Source organism: Artemia franciscana, chromosome 7 (assembly GCF_032884065.1).
Source record: "Artemia franciscana chromosome 7, ASM3288406v1, whole genome shotgun sequence".
Lineage (NCBI taxonomy): Eukaryota > Metazoa > Arthropoda > Branchiopoda > Anostraca > Artemiidae > Artemia > Artemia franciscana.
Window position 1 is genome coordinate 61,180,618 of NC_088869.1, and position 22,315 is coordinate 61,202,932.

Consider the following 22,315-nt stretch of genomic DNA (forward strand, 5'->3'; position numbering starts at 1 on the left):
TCTATTTGTCGCCGAAAAGAAACCGGCACGGCATTGGAGTCTACCTAAAACTTCATAATTTTGAAACAATAAAAAGATAAATATTTGAAAATTTGGGCTTTAGACCCTAGATGGGTCCAGGAGGAGAGAAATTTCGCTTGATGTCCTTGGTGCCTTAAGTCCTTAAGAATGCCCTTAAAAATGCCCTTGAGTCTCCTTTTTCTTATTGCCCTCATTCCTTCGTCTAGTAACAGTATTTCCAGTTTAGGTGGGTTGTCTAAAGTTAGGAGTTTTGAAAGCTTTTTAAGGGAAATTCTTTTCATTTGTAGATTCTAGGGAGTTTTTACCCTTATAGTACTAAAGATTTTAGTCTCTTAGGATCCTTATATTGTTTCTGGACTCAATGCTCTGTGTAAAGGGAGAACATGATGTAAGAGATAATGTTCCGTGTTAAGGGAGAACGAAACAAGCACCTAAAGTTCCATCTGTTAGAATAATAGGGGGCATTGCTTGGGGTCCGGGGTTTTCTACCAGATTAGAAAGAAATCATTCTTGGATTTATTTCCAAGGTCGTTAGATGGTGTAAATGTGAGCCTAGCTCAAGCTATATCAAGTTGTTTTATTTCTTTTTAAAAATAACTATTCCTGAATTTATTATCCCTTGAACATAGCACCTGCTTCGAATGCCACCACATCTACCCGCAAAGACGATCTACGACTTCGACCCTATATAAACCGGTTGGAAGCAATCGCGCGGCCGACCAAAGAAATGTTGGTCCGACAGCCTCTTCGAGTTCCTAATGTTTGCAAACATCAAAGCGGGTAAAGCGCAAATACTCGACATCGACCGGAACGGATGGAGGAGGCAGATGTGACTCTTTAGGTCAATCAGCACTCGGCAGGAGACTCAAGTCAAAGTAAGTCAAGTGAATATAGCCACGTAATGTATTCAGTCTGAAAAGTAAAGGACATAGTAATGCAATAAAAAAATCTGAACAAACTCTAGTATAAGTCCATGGAGACTTATTGTCCATAATGCATTGATATTCTTCACTTGAAACTATGAAAAAGATTTACCGTCTTGAAACACAACTAGTCTCCCAATTCCTTGTTTCTGCAAAGTTTTTTTTTTTTTTAGTCCATCTTTCAGGACCTTTGTGTCATTTTGTTCTGCTTTTTTGTAGTTCAAGGCTTTGGGTGCTTTGATAAATTTATGTTCAAATTCTAGTATAATCACTATAATTTTACTTGAACATCATCTATGCTCCAATAGTCTTCTTCCTAAACTGTTAGTAACAAAATGGAAATGCAGAATTTTTCAATTAAATAGAGAATTTACAGGATAAATACTGATAAAATTAACGTAAGCAATCATTTACCTGATATAGTCTTAATGTTTTGTTGCTGTGTATTTTGCTTGGGTGATAAGCAATCCTTGCTTTTGTGTCTATATTGAGTGTAAATTTAATTATCTTACAATATAAGTTGCGCTGTTATCAAGTGGCAGATATCAACACTATTGACTTCAACAATATTTGAAACTAACCAGGAATATAATGACTAATCATCGGGAATCGTGGCAGTTTTTTGAAAAAAGTGGGATTTCTTAGATAACGGAATAAAAAAAAATGGCTCCATAGAGGCGCGAACGACTTACAAGACTTACTGCTTGAAAGTTGTCCAGTCATCGCTGTCCAATTTCATTCAAGCACGCTTACCGCTCCGCCAAGAGGGCTTGCATCAAAAAATGTTTTAATTATATGATTGTACATAGTGAATCAAAAGTGAAATAAATAGACCAAGAAAAGGAAATTATACGAAAATATTAAAAGAAATTTATTAAACAAAAGAGAAAAAAACATTTTCTTTGTTTTTATGACTCTCAGTATAAAAAGAGTGGTTGCAATTAGCAGAAAAGTCAATGGAAAATAATTACGGTATTAACAAAGGAAGTTCTCGGCTAAATAATTGCTTAATTTTTAGTTTTGAGACAATAAAATAGTTTTGACAATTACAAATAGAAAATTTAGTTTTGAAAACAAAAGACAATAAAATGTCAATTTGGAAAAAACAATTACACAGCACTTCAGATTGAGCATTATTTCTTGAATCATGTTCTCCTTTTATACAGAAAATTGTGTCTAGAAACAAGATAAAGAGTCTAAGAGACAAAATATTTGGTAGCTTTTGATTTAGTCAAAATGCCCTTTTTACTTTTTAAAGCTACCCTCTTAAACTTAACCTAAACTTTAGCAATTTTATTCGAATCATAGTTCAACTTAAAAATAAGAATCTAATAATTACAGAGTATTTTCAAAAGTAAAATGCATCTAGTATTCAATCAGTTAAGGTAATTTAACTGAGATGCAATCATTTAAGGCAAGTTTAGTCTTACCCATCAAAAGTTACGAACCTGAAAACTTGCCTTTTTGAAAAAAAAGGGAAAAATTTTCTAGAAGTCATAGAATCTTCATGAAAATTGCACCATCAGATTTAGTGTATCAGAGAACCTTGCTGTAGAAGTTTCTAGCTCCTATATGCAAATACGTGGAATTTTGTATTTTTGCCAGAAGAAAGATAACGGATTCGTGTTTATTTCATTTATTTATTTTTCAAGGGTGATAGTATAAACCCATCTTGAAATATTACGAGAGGGCTTATTCATCACGAGAGGCACTTCGTATAGAAGGGGTTGTCGTATAACTTCAGAGTGGGCTAATTTAATACGAAAACAGAAGTTCTAGTGCCCTTTTTAAGATTCTAAAGTAGAACTTTGTATTTTTGCCAGATGAAAGATCATGGATGCGTGTTTATTGTAGGCTCCTTTTTTTAAGGGAGATCGTATCAACCCAGTGGTCCTAGAATGTCACAAGAGGGCTTATTTGAACAGAAAATATAAGTTCTAGTGCCCTTTTTAAATGACCAAAATAACTAGAGGGCAACTAGTCCCCCTCCCACGCTCATGTTTTTCAAAAAATCTAACGATCAAAATTTTGAAATAGCCATTTTGTTCAGCATAGTCAAAAATCTAATAACTATGTCTTTGACGATGACTTAATCCTCTAGAGTCCCTGGGGGATGGGCTGTAAGTTATGAACTTTGTCCGTACATGGGAGGATTCCCATGATCTGGTCAGATCTAGACGATCTGACGTCTTTCTCGATTCACTACCCGGAGAATTCCAGATCTTCCAGATCTTAAGTATTGGTATGCTAATTCTTCAGTTAGGGTGAAGTGGAATTGTTCTGTAGGGGAGTATATTCCTGTTAAAAAAAAAGCGTTAGGCAAGGTGCCGTGTTATCACCGAGCATATTTAAATGTGTTTTAGCTGCGTATCTCCAACCGTCAATTTTTTACAATGATAATTTAGGTATTAGTCACATTGCATATGCTGATGATGTTCTGCTTCTTAGCCGGACAAAACATAGTCTAATTACCAACTTTGACCGGCTTTCAGCCGCACTATCCACTGTAGGTCTTTCAGTTAATGCCTCAAAATGTGAGTTTTTGTGTTTTGGGAGTCCTCCACCAGCATCACCTCTTTGCTTGGGTTCTTCAACTATACCATGTTCTGCAAGTATTAAATGGTTGGGTCTCTCTTTTTCCACGTCACTTTCGTCTACTTGCTCCGCTATTACGTCCAGCGTGCTGAAAAGTATGCGGGTTGGTTGCGGAAAAATTTCACCAAATCGTGGTCGGTATAACCGAAAAGGACTATGCCGTCTTTATTCTAGTTTTGGTGCCCCTGCTGTTTTTTATCGTTATGGTTTTGCTTTCCTTCTTCTTAAGAAGGATACAAAGAAAATACTCTCAGGATATTTTAAGTATTGCAAGTATTTGCTGCGTCTGCCTCGATGGTATCGGAATCATACAGTCGTCCCTAAATTTGACATCACTGATGCGCCCTCACGACTGAAAATTGAAAATTAACTATCGCCATCTAGATTTAGCCAAGAAAATTCTAAAGTTGATTCTAAGTGAAAACCCAATGGCTTTAGCAGAACGTTTTTTTTTTTTTTTAATTTTGCTTATACTCTGCATACTAACACAACCATATCTACATAACGATAAAAACTTGTTGATTTTCGGAAAATTTAAGGTTGGATGTAAAGAAATTTAGAACTGCAATTAAAATATGGCTTTTAGTAATCAGTTGAAACTTAAATTCATTTTAAGGATGCTGCAACTCCTAACGTTGTCGTAGGAGTTGCTATATCAATTTAGTGCATATATCCATCTAAATCTGCTTGTACAATGCAGATTATTATCTGTGTTGAAACATAATTCATCTTTAGTCATCTGCATCTTTCTTCAAAAAAAGTGATATCCCTTGTATATCCCTTCTATATGAGATTTGTGATGTTTCCAAGTGCAGTTTTTATTTGGATATGATACCATTTTCAAGATGTTTCAGGCTGTTTTTTTTTTCAAATTAATAAATTTATGATTTGCAATGAAGTTTTACAAATCATGTTATCCGACATAACAGTTACCATTCATGGACCAGCTTAAATCGGTAATTGTTCTTTGCTTAACTTTTTTAAATGTATTTTAAATTTTTGTTTACGATGGGCTAGAATATGTTCTTTACTAGATAGTGTTTGACGGCGCAACCATGATGGTAAAAGCTTTTTCATTATTAATGACGATGATGGAAAGTTGAGAGAGGTTAAGTGGGCATTCATTCAGGATCAATTTGCCAAAAGAAAATAAAGTATATCTAACCAGTCGGAAATATAATAGATTTTAATTTATTTTTGTTTATTCTTTTGCCTTAATGAAGAAAGATAATATACAATTATATGAATGAATGAGTCTGTTGATAAGCTCACAGATCAGTGACACAAGACGAGAAATACAAATAAAACATAAGTAAAGGAAAATATCAAAAATATGGAGTGAGCTATATTTCCATTCAATGGCAAATACCATTAGTTTGACTTAGATGGCGTTGATGCTGAGCTTTTAGCCTTATTAGTGAGAAAGAGACAAAGATTGGTTTATTAATGTAAACTAAATTTAAAAAAAAAGTTTTTTTAACTAAAAGTAAGGAGCGACATTAAAACTTAAAATGAACGGAAATTACTCCGTGTTTGAAAGGGACTGTTCCCTTCTCGACGCCCCGCTCTTTGCGCTAAAGTTTGACTCTTTCTCTCAATTCTACTATATTAAAATGTAAAAAAAAATTGCGTAAAGAGCGGGCCGTTGAGAAGGGAACAGCCGCTTTCATACACGGAGTAATTTCTGTTCGTTTTAAGTTTTAATTTCGCTCCTTACTTTCAGTTAAAAAAACAGTTTTTTTTATTTAATTTCTGAACGTTTTTGAATTAATGCATGTTTGATTTTGGCTCTCCACACATAAATTATTAAAATGAAATTTGTATATTAATTCTTTTTTGGCTAAAAAAGAATGCTTTCTCTTTAATGGCTTTCTCTTTAATGGCTTTCTCTTAGTTTTGATCAGACGATTTTGAGAAAAAAGGGTGGAAGCCTAGTTGCCCTCCAATTTTTTAGTTTCTTGAAAAGGCAGCTAGAGCTTGAATGAGAACAAATTGAACTAGAACAACTAGAATGAGCCCTCTTGCGACATTCTAGGACTACTCGGTCGATACGATGACCCCTGGGGGAAAAAACAACAAAAAAACAAATAAACACGCACCCGTGATTGGTCTTCTGGCAAAAAATACGAAGTTCCACATTTTTGTAGATATGAGCTTGAAACTTTTAAAGTAGAGTTCTTTGATACGCTGAATGCGATGGTGTATTTTTTGTTAAGATTCTAAGACTTATAGGGGGTGTTTCCCCCTATTTTCCAAAATAAGGCAAATTTTCTCAGGCTCGTAACTTTTGATGAAAAAGACTAAATTTGATGAAATTTATATATATTTAAAATTAGCATAAAAATCCGATTCTTTTGATGTATCTTTTAGTATCAAAATTCCGTTTTCTAGAGTTTTGTTTACTATTGAGCCGGGTCGCCCCTTATTACAGTTCGTTACCACCGAACTGTTAAACAAAACAAAACAAGCAAATAGCCCGAAGCCAAGCTTGTTTGGGCTTTGTGTACGGAATAACTAGGAAACAAAGCCTTCAAGTTCAAAATCTTGTTTGTTTCAGATCTTTCTTGTTTGGCTCTTTTTACTTTTTACTTTTTACTTACTTTTTACTGGTTCTTTTTACTTTTTGTCATTCAATGAATGTTGGCAAAACACTTAGCTATTTGACCAACCAACTGATTTTGTTATCTTTCTACAACGCATACAAGAAAAAAAAAGACTGAAATATATTGAAGTAAAAAGGTTCTAGATAATTTGTTATGTCATTGAGATTTTAAACAACTATAAATATCCAATTTTTTAAATGTATTATGTTGGCTTTGATGAAGCTATTGAACGATTACGGTTTTGATACCGTACAGGTATCAAGATTAAAACTTAAAACAAACATACATTATTCCGTATATGAGAGGACTGTCCCTTTGTCACAATTCTTTAGAAAGAATTGTTGACAAAATCCGTTGAATCTGAATGAGTAGTATTTTTAAAGAACTTTAGCATACAGAGTTGTGGTAGGGACAGCCCCTCTCAAATACAAAATAATTTATGTTTGTTTCTATTTCTAATTATTTCTCCTTATTTCTCCATCTATGACTCACACAAAAACATTACAAAAATGCATATAAATAAATTTTTGATGCGTCTTTTAAAATTTTCTTTTTATTGTGTTGGTATTATGTTGGCTTTGATGAAGTAAATGAATGATTACGATTTTGATAAATTTGATACGGTTTTAAATAAATTTGTATTATTTCTCGGATAACGGCTGAGGAATATTGGGTCTCTTGGATAAAAACACGGGGATGAAGTTTTTTGGAAATTTGATTGAAGGCTGAATTAAATGTTTTTGACTGGCAATTATTTATTTCTATTTTATTTCTATTTCTAATTATTTCTCCTTACTTCTCCATCTATTTATAATAATTTTTATTTCAATAAAATAATAATATTTATATTTCAGTAAAAAGCTTGTTTTAAAATTTAATTTCTTTAAAGGATAACTTGTGGAATTTTTTTTTTTTTTTAGAAAACAGGAAATTTTAGTATTATTCAGAATTTTTATGACCCTTTTCCTCCGTTTAATTATTGACGGCTTTGTATCGGCATAAACCGAAACTGCTACCAAGCCAAAAATAAGATAAAAAAAAGAGGAAGGAACAAAATACATATACCGTATTTGAAAGATGCTGCCAAAGCAAAACAGTAAACATCATTTCATCTTTTAGTTTATTTTTAATGCATGCTACATTAGCTGCTGAACTGATAATGATTACTGAACTGAAAACATAACAAATATGCATATAAACAATTCGTCTTCTTTCCTGCTTTATCCAGAAAATGAGACTAGATTTGACCCAAACTTCTGAAATTATGTACGACTCACACAAAAACATAACAAAAATGCATATAAATAAATTTTTGATGCGTCTTTTAAAATTTTCTTTTTATTGTGTTGGTATTATGTTGGCTTTGATGAAGTAAATGAATGATTACGGTTTTGATACTGTAAAATTATCAGTATGCCGGGAAATTAAAACTTCAACCGAGTCTTTTAGTTTTTCAATTAAAATTGAATAGTGGTGGGCATCAAGTCTTGGCTAATTGTAAAAAAAAACCTACAAAAAAAAAACTTTGTAAAATATAAAAAAATGTGTTAATATGTATTTTTGTTACTTTTTTACAAGTGGCAAAAATTTAGGAGGGGGGCTCAAACCGGGTACTCCCCTGCCCCTTTGACACGGCCCTGTCCTTAGCTATGCCTAGCTAATAGCTATGCCAACTACCCGTATTTAATTGCTACACATTGCATTTAATTTAACGTTGGCAAATCAGCTAACTTTTTTTTATGTAACACTAAAATAAATATACAAGCAAAAACAAATTCTAGGACATTTCTTTGCCAAGTGATTTGTCCAGTAAAATGAAAACAAAGTAAGGAATATTATTTGCCATTTTTTTATGAATAAAAAGAAAAATCACAGACATGGCAAAGGAATCGTCAATTATTTTTATAATAATTATTTTTATTTTTATAAAATAAAGGGAAGTGAACGCTACCCTTTATTAACAAGTGAGAGACTAAAAAGTTTGAAAAAAATTTTGATCCTACAGACTATTGATTGTTGTTTCTTTCGTCACATTCTGCTCAAGTTTACGGTTGTCATTATGTAGTACATGCGCTCTGAGTTCCAAAGGGATTTAATGGCCTCTACAGCTTGTTTGGATTTGAACGATATGTCGCTCATCGTATTTTGAACATATTTTAAACTCCATCTTGATAGAAAAAATCCACCGGAGGAAAATCGGCTGTGCGCTAAAACTTCTTGCTGGCGAGCCGAGCCGTGCCACCGTTTTCCTTTGGGCACCTCTATTTGTCGCCGAAAAGAAACCGGCAAGGCATTGGAGTCTACCTAAAACTTCCTAATTTTGAAACAATAAAAAGAAAAATATTTGAAAATTTGGGCTTTAGGCCCTAGATGGGTCCAAGGGGAGAGAAATTTTGTTTGATGTCTTTGGTGCCTTAAGTCCTTAAGAATGCCCTTAAAAATGCCCTTGAGTCTCCTTTCTCTTATTGCCCTTATTCCTTCGTCTAGGAACAGTATTTCCAGTTTAGGAGGGTTGTCTAAAGTTAGGAGTTTTGAAAGCTTTTTAAGGGAAATTCTTTTCATTTGTAGATTCTAAGGAGTTTTTACCCTTATAGTACTAAAGATTTTAGTCTCTTAGGATCCTTATATTGTTTCTGGACTCAATGCTCTGTGTAAAGGGAGAACATGATGTAAGAGGTAATGTTCCGTGTTAAGGGAGAACAAGACAAGCACCAAAAGTTCCATCTGTTAGAATAATAGGGGGCATTGCTAGGGGTCCGGGGGTTTCTACCAGATTAGAAAGAAATCATTCTTGGATTTATTTCCAAGGTCGTTAGATGGTGTAAATGTGAGCCTAGCTCAAGCTACATCAAGTTGTTTTATTTCTTTTTAAAAATAACTGTTCCTGAATATATTATCCCTTGAACTTAGAACCTGCTTCGAATGCCACCACATCTACCCGCAAAGACGATCTACGACTTCGACCCTATATAAACTGGTTGGAAGCAATCGCGCGGCCGACCAAAGAAATGTTGGTCCGACAGCCTCTCCGATTTCCTAATGATGGCAAACATCAGACCGGGTAAAGCGCAAATACTCGCCATCGACCGGAACGGATGGAGGAGGCAGATGTGACTCTTTAGGTCAATCAGCACTCGGCAGGAGACTCAAGTCAAAGTAAGTCAAGTGAATATAGCCACGTAATGTATTTAGTCGGAAAAGTAAAGGACATAGTAATGCAATAAAAAAATCTGAACAAACTCTAGTATAAGTCCATGGAGACTTATTGTCCATAATGCATTGATATTCTTCACTTGAAACTATGAAAAAGATTTACCGTCTTGAAACACAACTAGTCTCCCAATTCCTTGTTTCTGCAAAGTTTTTTTTTTTTGTTTGAGTCCATCTTTAAGGACTTTTGTGTCATTTTGTTCTGCTTTTCTGTAGTTCAAGGCTTTGGGTGCTTTAATAAATTCATGCTCAAATTCTAGTATAATCACTATAATTTTACTTGAACATCATCTATGCTCCAATAGTCTTCTTCCTAAACTGTTAGTAATAAAATGGAAATGCAGAATTTTTCAATTAAATAAAGAATTTACAGGATAAATACTGATAAAATTAACGTAAGCAATCATTTACCTGATATAGTCTTATTGTTTTGTTGCTGTGTATTTTGCTTGGGTGATAAGCAATCCTTGCTTTTGTGTCTATATTGAGTGTAAATTTAATTATCTTACAATATAAGTTGCGCTGTTATCAAGTGGCAGATATCAACACTATTGACTTCAACAATATTTGAAACTAACCAGGAATATAATGACTAATCATTGGGAATCGTGGCAATTTTTTGAAAAAAGTGGGATTTCTTAGATAACGGAATAAAAAAAAATGGCCCCATAGAGGCGCGAACGACTTACAAGACTTACTGCTTGAAAGTTGTCCAGTCATCGCTGTCCAATTTCATTCAAGCACGCTAACCGCTCCGCCAAGAGGGCTTGCATCAAAAAATGTTTTAATTATATGATTGTACATAGTGAATCAAAAGTGAAATAAATAGACCAAGAAAAGGAAATTATACGAAAATATTAAAAGAAGTTTATTAAACAAAAGAGAAAAAAACATTTTCTTTGTTTTCATGACTCTCAGTATAAAAAGAGTGGTTGCAATTAGCAGAAAAGTCAATGGAAAATAATTACGGTATTACCAAAGGAAGTTCTCGGCTAAATAATTGCTTAATTTTTAGTTTTGAGACAATAAAATAGTTTCGACAATAACAAATAGAAAATTTAGTTTTGAAAACAAAAAACAATAAAATATCAATTTGGAAAAAACAATTACACAGCACTTCAGATTGAGCATTATTTCTTGAATCATGTTCTCCCTTTATACAGAAAATTGTGTCTAGAAACAAGATAAAGAGTCTAAGAGACAAAATATTTGGTAGCTTTTGATTTAGTCAAAATGCCCTTTTTACTTTTTAAAGCTACCCTCTTAAACTTAACCTAAACTTTAGCAATTTTATTCGAATCATAGTTCAACTTAAAAATAAGAATCTAATAATTACAGAGTATTTTCAAAAGTAAAATGCATCAAGTATTCAATCAGTTAAGGCAATTTAACTGAGAGGCAATCATTTAAGGCAAGTTTAGTCTTACCCATCAAAAGTTACGAACCTGAAAACTTGCCTTTTTGAAAAAAAAGGGAAAAATTTCTAGAAGTCATAGAATCTTCATGAAAATTGCACCATCAGATTTAGTGTATCAGAGAACCTTGCTGTAGAAGTTTCTAGCTCCTATATGCAAATACGTGGAATTTTGTATTTTTGCCAGAAGAAAGATCACGGATGCGTGTTTATTTCATTTATTTATTTTTTCAAGGGTGATAGTATAAACCCATCTTGAAATATCACGAGAGGGCTTATTCATCACGAGAGGCACTTCATATAGAAGGGGTTGTCGCATAACTTCAGAGTGGGCTAATTTAATTCGAAATCAGAAGTTCTAGTGCCCTTTTTAAGATTCTAAAGTAGAACTTTGTATTTTTGCCAGATGAAAGATCATGGATGCGTTTTTATTGTAGGCTCCTTTTTTAAGGGAGATCGTATCAACCCAGTGGTCCTAGAATGTCACAAGAGGGCTTATTTGAACAGAAAATATAAGTTCTAGTGCCCTTTTTAAATTACCAAAATAACTAGAGGTCAACTAGTCCCCCTCCCACGCTCATGTTTTTCAAAAAATCTAACGATCAAAATTTTGAAATAGCCATTTTGTTCAGCATAGTCAAAAATCTAATAACTATGTCTTTGACGATGACTTAATCCTCTAGAGTCCCTGGGGGATGGGCTGTAAGTTATGAACTTTGTCCACTGTTTACATATAGCATTGGTTATTGGGAATTATTCAGACGTGTTCTGGGGGATTTTTCTGAGGAGGGGGGGTACGTGGGAGGATTCCCCATGATCTGGTCAGATCTTGACGATCTGACGTCTTTCTCGATTCACTACCCGGAGAATTCCAGATCTTCTAAATAGAAGATCTTCTATTTACTTATATTCACAATCGTGATGGTCTTACTTGCAACCTTTATCATTTAATTGTGTAAGATTCAGCTCTACTTTCATCAATAGTTAATGTGGACGACTCGTAAAATTGACGACGATCATTTACCGATCACGTGCCAACTATCCTGCTCCATGGTTAGCTTTGTGCAACGTAACTCTGCCAAGTGGTTCTCAAAGTTAAATTGGGAAAATACAAATGTTCCACTTTATGTATTGACATTGTCCCAGTTATTATCATCTATTAAAGTGCCTTTCCACTTATTGCAACATCTGTATGTACAAGTTCAACTCGGATAGATATCCGAGATATGGTCTTTGCTTCAAGTTTGTTGCTCACGATTGTCCTGAGTTTTTTGTCCTGGTGTATATATCTCCCATAGTTAAGAGGGGTAAGGACCCCAGTGCTTGCTCTAATTACCGTCCTATCACTAATTACCAACATAGTCTAATTACAAACATATTACAACATACATATTACAAACTAATTACAAACATAGTCTAATTACCAACTTTGACCGGCTTTCAGCCGCACTATCCACTGTAGGCCTTTCAGTTAATGCCTCAAAATGTGAGTTTGCTTGTGTTTTGGGAGTCCTCCACCAGCATCACCTCTTTGCTTGGGTTCTTCAACTATACCATGTTCAGCAAGTATTAAATGGTTGGGTCTCTCTTTTTCCACGTCACTTTCGTCTACTTGCTCCGCTATTACGTCCAGCGTGGTGAAAAGTATGCGTGTTGGTTACGGAAAAATTTCACCAAATCGTGGTCGGTATAACCGAAAAGGACTATGCCGTCTTTATTCTAGTTTTGGTGCCCCTGCTGTTTTTTACCGTTATGGTTTTGCTTTCCTTCTTCTTAAGAAGGATACAAAGAAAATACGCCCAGGAAATTTTAAATATTGCAAGTATTTGCTGCGTCTGCCTCGATGGTACCGGAGTCATACAGTCGTCTCTAAATTTGACATCACTGATGCGCCCTCACGACTAAAAATTGAAAATTAACTATCCCCATCTAGATTTAGCCAAGAAAATTCTAAAGTTGATTCTAAGTGAAAACCCAATGGTTTTTGTAGAACGTTTTTTTTTTTTATTTTGCTTATTCTCTGCATACTAACACAACCATATCTACATAACAATAAAAACTTGTTGATTTTCAGAAAATTTAAGGTTGGATGTAAAGAAACTTAGAACTGCAATTAAAATATGGCTTTTAGTAATCAGTTGAAACTTAAATTCATTTTAAGGATGCTGCAACTCCTGACGTTGCCGTAGGAGTTGCTATAGCAATTTAGTGCATATATCCATCTAAACTGGATATCAAAATAAGCTAAATGTGATTTTTGAACGTTTTGGCTCCACTTATTAACATTACAATGTCAAAGTTGCCAGTAAAGTATAAAGTATGTTATCCGACATAACAGTTACCATTCATGGACCAGCTTAAATCGGTAATTGTTCTTTGCTTAACTTTTTTAAATGTATTTTAAATTTTTGTTTACGATGGGCTAGAATATATTCTTTACTAGATAGTGTTTGACGGCGCAACCATGATGGTAAAAGCTTTTTCATTATTAATGACGATGATGGAAAGTTGAGAGTGGCTAAGTGGGCATTAATTCAGGATCAATTGCCAAAAGAAAATAAAGTATATCTAACCAGTCGGAAATATAATAGATTTTAATTTATTTTTGTTTATTCTTTTGCCTTAATGAAGAAAGATAATATACAATTATATGAATGAATGTTTCTGTTGATAAGCTCACAGATCAGTGACACAAGACGAGAAATACAAATAAAACATAAGTAAAGGAAAATATCAAATATATGGAGTGAGCTATATTTCCATTCAATAGCAAATACCATTAGTTTGACCTAGATGGCGTTTATGCTGAGCTTTTAGCCTTATTAGTGAGAGAGAGAGACAAAGATTGGTTTATTAATATAACTAAATTTAAAAAAAAAGTTTTTTTGACTAAAAGTAAGGAGCGTCATTAAAACTTAAAATGAACGGAAATTACTCCATGTTTGAAAGGGACTGTTCCCTTCTCGACGCCCCGCTCTTTGCGCTAAAGTTTGACTCTTCCCTCAATCCTACTTTTTTAACAGTAAAAAAATTTAAAGTAGTCATACAGTAAGTCATACAGTAGTCATTTACAGTAGTAAAACAGTAAGTCATACACGGAGTAATATCTTTTTTTCTCAAGTTTTAATGTTGCTCCTTACTTTCAGTTAAAAAAACTAGTTTTTTTTTTTATTTAATTTCTGAATGTTTTTGAATTAATGCATGTTTGATTTTGGCTCTTCGCACATAAATTATTAAAATGAAATTTGTATATTAATTCTTTTTTGGCTAAATGGTTTTCTCTTAGTTTTGACCAGACGATTTTGAGAAAAAAGGGGTGGGGGAGGAGGCCTAATTGTCCTCCAATTTTTTAGTTACTTGAAAAGGCAACTAGAACTTTAAATTTTTAACGACCTTTTTTATTAGTAAAAAATACACGTAACTTAAGAATTAACTTACGTAACGAACTTTTATATTCTCATATTTTTATAATGTATATGAGAGGGGTTTGTCCTCTCGTTAATACCTCACTCTTTACATTAAAGCTTAAATTTTGTCCCAACTCTTTAAGAATGACCTCTAAATCAGAAATGCCTTTAAATAAATAGTTGAAATTACTTAAAAATATTTTAGAGTAAAGAGCAAGGTTTTTAGGAGGAGATGAACTCCTCATATGCGTAATAATCTCTGTTCGTTTTAAGTTTTAAAGTTGCTCCATACTTTCAGTTGAAAAAACTTTTTCATATTTATTTTTTCATTGTTTTTTTTTTATAATAATGCTAGAAAATCCTGCGCCCCCTTCATCGAATTTATCTCCCCCCCATGACATATTCCTCCAAGAAAGATCCTCCCACATAACCCCCTCCCCTCGACCAAAATAATTTCTGTTTGTTTCTATTTCTAATTATTTCTCCTTATTTTCAGTAAAAAGCTTGTTTTAAAATTTAATTTCTTAAAAGGATAAGTTGTGGACATTTTTTTTTAGAAAACAGAAAATTTTAGCATTACTCAGAATTTTGATAAAAATGTACAGGTAAAAAAAGGAAGGAACAAAATACATATACCGTATCTGAAAGATGCTGCCGAAGTAAAACAGTAAATATCTTTTCATTTTTTTAGTTTATTTTTTAATGTATGCTATATTAGCTGCTGAACTGATAATGATTGTTGAACTGAAACTGAACTGAAAACATAACAAATATTCATATAAACAATTCGTCTTCTTTCCTGCTTTATCCAGAAAATGAGACTAGATTTGACCCAAACTTCTGAAATTTTGTACGACTCTCACAAAAACATAACAAAAATGCGTATAAATAAATTTTTAATGTGTCTTTAAAAATTTTCTTTTTATTGTGTTGGTATTATGTTGGCTTTGATGAAGTAAATGAATGATTACGGTTTTGATACTGTAAAATTATCAGTATGCCGGGAAATTAAAACTTCAACCGAGTCTGTTGGTTTTTGAATTAAAATTGAATAGTGGTGGGCATCAAGTCTTGGCTAATTGTAAAAAAAAAACCTACAAAAAAAATATTTGTAAAATATAAAAAAAAATTTGTTAAAATGTATTTTTGTTACTTTTTACATGTGGCAAAATTTTAGGAGGGGGGCTCAAACTGTGTACTCCCCTCCCCCTTTGACACGGCCCTGTCCTTAGCTATGCCTAGCTTATAGCTATGGCAACTAGACGTATCTTTACCAAATCCTGAACTACCTGTGCCAAAGTGCCTGAACTACCAACTATACTATTCAAACATAGTTAATTTACATAAAGTGATAAAGACTGATCAAAGACTTTTAAATCCATGCAAAAAATATAACGTTGCATTTTGTTGCAGTAATTTTGGAATTTTGGCAGCAGTAATTTGATTATTTTTACTGCATTTGAGTAATTTTGGCTTCATCAGAGCTACAGTTATTCAGTAAGCGCTATAGGATTTTAGTCGGAAAAGTAAGGTTTACGTACCATCTCCTTAGACAAAGCAATTTCTATCGACTACTTCTAACTCTTTTCTTCTATCTTATTTGGCTCCAATGATATTTTGAAGTTTCTCTTTATTCGAAAACGTCTTTTGTTCCCTGTTTTCCTTACAAAAGTTCTTGTTAATTTTAAAAAGTAATAAAAATCCTTAACTCTATTAAAAGCTCTTTCTCTTAACTCTATTTTTAAAACAGTAAGAAACTTTAGTGTAAAGAGGGGGCTGTTGACGAGGAAAAGCCCTTTTAATATACGGAGTAATTTCCGTTCGTTTTAAGTTTTAATTTTACTCCTTACTTTCATTTAAAAAACACTTGTTTTTTATTTAATTACTGGACGTTTTTGAATTAATGCATGTTTTGATCTTGGCTCTTCCCACTTTAATAATTAAAACGACATTTGCATATTAATTTTTTTTACTAAATGGCTTTCTCATAGTTTTAATCGGAAGATTTTGAAAAAAAGGAGCGAGGGAGGAGGCCTAGTTGCCCTCCAATTTTTGATTACTTAAAAATCCAACTAGAATTTTTAATATTTTCCGAACATCTTCATTAGTAAGAAATATACGTAATTTAAGAATTAACTTACGTAACGAACTTCTATATTCGTATGTTTTTATTGCGTGTATGAGGGGGCTCAACCCTCGTCGATCGCTTACTCTTTACCCTAAAGCTTAAATTTTGTCCCAATTCCCTAAGAATGACCTCTTAATCACAAAGGTCGTAGAATAAATATTTGAAATTACTGAAAATACTTTAGCGTAAAGACTGAGGTATAACGAGGAGGTAAACCCCTTTTATGCGTAATAATTTTTGTTCGTTTTAAGTTCTAATGCTGCTCCTTTCTTTCAGTAGAAAAAACTTTTCATATTTATTTTTTTCACTGTTTTTTTCAAATATTGCTAGAAAACCCTGCGCCCCCTTCATTGAGATTCTCTTCCCCCATGACAAGTTTCTCCAAGGAAATATCCTCCCACGTAGCCCCTCCTCATATATCCCCCTAAACAAAAAAAAATCCCCCTGAAAACGTCTATACACTTCCGGATCTGGTGACGTTGGGGTTGGGGGGTTGGGAGGGGGAAACCTAAAATCTTGGAAAACACTTAGAGTGGAGGGATCGGGATGAAAGTTGGTGGGAAAAATAAACACAAGTCCTAGATACATGACTGACATAACCGGACCGGATCCGCTCGCTTTGGGGTAGATGGGAGGGGGGGTAATTCTGAAAAATTAGAAAAATTGAGGTATTTTTAACTTACGAATGGGTGATCGGATCTTAATGAAATTTGATGTTTGGAAGGATATCATGTAGCTGGAAGTAGGGAGCAGCATTAAAACAATAAACGGACAGAAATTATTACGTATACAAGAGGGTCCGTCCCCTTCACAGTACCTCGCTCTTCACGCTAAAGTATTTTTAGTAATTTCAAATTTTTTTTTTATTGCCTTTGTCATTCTGGGGTCATTCTTAAAGAATTGGGCATAATCCGGGTAGCAAGTTTCAAATTCGACATTCTTTTTACAGGTATGTCATTAACACAGTTTCATTTTTTATTAGATAATTTTTTACCTGAAACTTGGATTTGACGGTCTCGATTTTAAGAAGATCAGCCCTATTCCCTGTCTTTGCACTCCTTCCTTCCTACCTAAGCAACTAAATTCTATATTACCGGTCTGTATCTTAAGGGCGGCTCTTTCTGACTCAAACAGAGGAAAAAAATATTATATACAATCCCCAAATTCTGTATTTATCCATCCATAAAAACACCCATCAAGCATTTTCTTTTCATTAATGATCATTTTTATGGCACTTGGTATTAACCAAGTGACATATAGCAATCACAAATTCTGTCGGTCTGTCTGTCAGTCTGTCGGTCCCGGTTTTGCTTTTGTAGGCACTTCCAGGTAAGCTAGGACGATGAAATTTGGCAAGCGTATCAGGGACCGGATTTGACCCTCTGTTTTCCCGATTTGACTATCTGTGGGGGGGGATTGGGGGAGCGGTTAATTCGGAAAAAAATAGAAAAAACGAAGTATTTTTTACTTACGAACGGTTGATCATATCTTAATGAAATTTGATATTTGGAAGGATATCGTGTCTCAGAAGGGTTATTTTAAATCCTGACCGGATCTGGTGACTTTGGGGGGAGTTGGAAGGGGAAACCTAAAATCTTGGAAAACGCTTAGAGTGGAGGGATCAGGATGAAACTAGGTGGGAAAAATAAGCACAAGTCGTCGATACATGATTGACATAACCGGAACGGATCCGCTCTCTTTTGGGGTAGTTGGGGGGGGGGGGGGGGTAATTCTAAAAAAATAGAAAAATGAGGTATTTTTTACTTACAAACGAGTGATCGGATCTCAATGAAATTTGATATTTAGAAGGATATCGTGTCTCAATGCTCTTATTTTAACTTCTGACCGGATCTGGTGACATTGGGGGGAGTTTGGGGGGACCTAAAATCATGGAAAACGCTTAGATTTGAGGGATCGGGATGAAACTTGGTGGGAAAAATAGGCAGAAGTCTTAGATACGTGATTGACATAATTAGAACGGATCTGCTCTATTGGGGGGGGGGGGGTTAGTTCTGAAAAAATAGAAAAAATCACGTATTTTTAACTGACGAAGGAGTTATCGGACCTTCATGAAACTTCATATTTAGAAAGACCTCGTAGTTCAGATCTCTTATTTTAAATCTCAACCGGATCCAGCGTCATTGGGGGGGGGGACCGGAAATCTTAGAAAATACTTAAAGCGAAGAGATTAGGATGAAACTGGATGGGAAGAATAAAAACCTGTCTAAGATACGTGACTGACATAACCGGACCGGATCTGCTCTCTTTGGTGGAGTTGGGGGGGGGGGGTAATTCGGTAAAATGAGGTATTTGTAACTTACGAACGAGTGACCATATCTTAATGAAATTTGATATTTAGAAGGATCCTGTATTTTAAAGCTCTAATTTTAAATTCTGACCAGATCCTTTGACATTGGGGGAGCTGAAGGGGGAAAACGGAATTCTTGGAAAATGTGAAAATTGGGGTATTTGTATCTTACGAATAGGTGATCGGATCTTAATGAAACTTGATATATATAGAAGGATCTTATGTCTCAGTTGCTCTATTTTCGACTCGAATTGGATCTGGGGACATATGGGGGTTGGAGGAGGGAAGCAGAAATCTTGGAAAATGCTTAGAGTGGAGAGATTGGGGTAAAACTTGATTGGAAGAATAAGCACAAGTTCTAAATACGTGATTGACATAATTGGAACGGATTATTTCTCTTTGGAGGAGCTGGGGGGAGGGGTGTTAATTTAAAAAAATTAGAAAAATTTAGGTACTTTTAACTTAAGAACGAGTGACCTGATCTTAATGAAATTTGATATTTAGAAGCATTTCATGTCTCAGAGCTCTTATTTCAAATCCTGACAAGATTTGTTGACATTGGGGAGAGTTGGAGGGGGAAATCGGAAGGGGGATCCCTGTATATCCCCGATGATCAGCAGTCAAAAATCCATTCCTGCTAATACCAATTTTGTAGCTGAAAATTCATGCAGTCGAGGTGTGGACCGGTCAATCCAGTCTATTTCAAGACCAAATAACCATTCAACTGAAGTAATTCCAAGTAACAATATATCTGACGTCACAAGCCAGCCACTCAATGCACGCGATTTTGATAAGACTTTTGTGTCAGAGACAGGCATGTCGTAGTTAATCCGATATTATTCTTCGCTCTTGATTCGTTGAAAGCAGGAATAAGTATTGATAACAAAATAGCAGAATAACAAAATAACTTAGATCAATACTGACCAGTGTTTCCACTATGGGGATTTCCCCCCTAAAATGGGGATTTTTTAAGTCTTTTAGGGGCGAGAGTTTTTTTTTAGGGATTTGGGGATTTTCTAGGGATTTTTCCTCCCCCATGGACTTTTAGGGAAATTTTGGGGGTTTTCCTTTAATTTGTTCATCACCATCATCTTCTTGATCAGAGAAGCAGGATATTTCGATTTAGGATCTGTTTCCTTGCGAATTGAACTTAAAAATCACAGAGAAGAACTTCTTCAGTTGCTTAAAAAATTTTAACACCACACAGTTTTTGAGATGTACAGGAGTCCTAAGTAACAAACTTGCAACAAAGAACTGTTTGAAACAGTTCAATGCTGATTTGGGCTTCAAACAATAATTTCTGCTTGGACTGTTCTCGATTAATGAAGTCATATGGTTTGTCATTTTTGGGTTGTTTTTTCATAAGATTAATTGGTAGATAGCATGTCATTTTCTTATAGGTCAGATAAATAAAGTTATAATATATTTTGATAGTTTTATAGGGTACGTAGTTGTTCTTACTGTAGTAAATTTTTTTTGACAAGCATTGTATGTACGATTCTTTTTCTCCACAGTACTTGTATGATGTTTACGATTTTTGTGTAAAATCAAAAAAACTTGAACTCGAACTTGTAGCCAGCTTTATAAGTACTGACTTGAATAATAGAGGTAGGCTATAACTATTCGAACACCTCTCTTACCGTTTCATTACCCTAGTTCTTAACAGACAAACAAACTGACAGCCATTCGACAGCCGTTAAAAACAATGGCACATGTAGGAATAAATGGATTGTGTGTTTTTGGTAAGCCTACGTACCCAGGGGAAAATCATGAACCTTCATACTATAATTGGTAAATTTTTTGTTGTTTATTTTTTCGACTTACAAATAAAGTGAACATACCACTCGATGTCTTTTTTTTATGTTCTTTACAAATATAACAATCACTTCTGTCGCAAATTCAAATTTAAGCACAATTTGAGCTCTTGAAACCAAAATATTTCTAGTTTTGGGGTATAAACAAAGCTTAAAACATTGGTCTCAGCATTGAACTTCCTGCAGAAGGACTATGTGGAATCAACTAGTGCTTTAGAAATCGATGTGAACAATCGGAAGTTTTAACTTCCCCTTGAAAGCGTTTACTTGGGTCCGAACGGACAAGATTCCCTCTGTACGTCAAGGTCAGAGACGGCTGTCCCCCCTGATTCAATCGAAGTAGTTCTCAAAGCTGCACAGGCATTCCATATCAAAGCAGTAGGATAGATACAGAAAAGGTTCCATTTCGAAAACGACATTTACAAATATGCTGAAATGGTTGACCCAGTGTCAGCCCAATCACTTCAGCCTGCCTCTGCTACCTTTTGTTAGGAAGTATGGACAGATCCCATGGGACGGAACCAAAACCGACCAGGAGTGGAGGAGGCAGAGCCTCATCGATATTGAAAACGTCAAAACAATGGATGCCGTGACCTGCTGGTGTTTGGTATTGGTGAAAAAAAAATGCTGCCGGAACAGAATTTGTATCCTAACCTGAAACCGGCAGTATTATTTATTTCCACCGTTTTATTTTTAAATATCAATGTCGAGAGGTTTTTCAGTGCTGTAAAAGTAGTAAAAACTGACCGTCAGAATAAATTGAAAACATTAACTTTGCGGGGGATTCTAAAAACAAAATATGGAATGAAAAGGGCTCAAGAAAGTGTGTAATGTGCAAAAATGTACAAAAATGTACAAAATACCAGAGCTGAAATTACGCCTTTTTTTCAAAAAAGGAAAGCTGTCAAAACACAAGTTGTGCAGCCAAAGTGTCGGCAGCTTTCAAATTCTGTCGAATTTTACTACTGACAGCTTTAAAAAAAAAATTATACCTGTTCTGTACACTAGCAATTTTTAAGGCATAATTTTACCCAAGTGAGTTTTTGTGGCCAGTGACAAAAAATGTTGAAGACACATCAGGGGAAGGTAAGGTCTGATTACGTTTTACCAGTTACGATTGAACAGTATTAAACATCTTGAACTGTAATCTACATTACAGTATTACATTTGCTTTTCAATTTGCTTAATATTATTTGAAGTATATATGAAGCTATTTGTATTTAGCTGATGATTAAAAAGCACTTTAAACGGCATGACAAGACATTCTATTATGGTAGTGATAGCTAGACTTCAATCTAAGAAGCCAAAATATGTTACCTTTCAATGGTACGGGTAAAATGAGATAGGGAGAAGCGGTTCAGGGAGTAATTAGAAAATGGGAGACTTTTAGGAATTTTGGAACTGAAGATGGGGAATTAGGGATTTTTCAGCTCTTTATTAGGAATTTAAAAAATGAGAAAGTGGAAACACTGATACTGACTGAAATGATGCTACCTGATTGGGAGCATGATATTTTTTATCAGCAATCAGTGGTATTTGGAATCCTATGAATAAATCCATGCATTTAATATCAATATTATTGAAGCGGCAAATCACATTAAAAAAAAAATAAATAAACTTAGATCAACACTGACTGAATTGATGCTACCTACGCAATGGCAGGATTCTATCGTTTAGAGGAGTTGAATGTAGCGAAAACGCTGCTCGCATGTCTGTGTCGTAAAGCTGGTTATATTGCAAGAAAGGAGAGGAAAAACAGCTGAGAAGATTACTGCCTCGGACATAATGTGTGTTATCATAGAACTTGATTCGAAACAGTTCATATGGCCTGTAATCGTCCCACGGAGCTTTAATGAATGTCCCGTATTAAAGCCTGACATCAGTGTCGGGAT

At 34.5% G+C, this 22,315-nt stretch overlaps 1 protein-coding gene across 5 annotated transcripts in view; it reads left to right on the forward strand.

The window, feature by feature from the left end:
* The window catches only part of LOC136029563 (uncharacterized), a 384,714-nt gene that overhangs the window by 342,085 nt on the left and 20,314 nt on the right, over window positions 1-22,315 (forward strand). For 3 of the 5 annotated variants that reach the window (XR_010618068.1, XR_010618069.1, XR_010618070.1), the window contains 2 exons: window positions 651-896; window positions 9,053-9,298. The exons of 1 other annotated variant lie outside the window; for it this stretch is intronic. The gene's annotated coding sequence lies outside the window, so the exon portion shown is untranslated. The remainder of the gene's footprint in view (window positions 1-650; window positions 897-9,052; window positions 9,299-22,315) is intronic. One more of the 5 variants, XR_010618071.1, reaches the window with a different exon arrangement.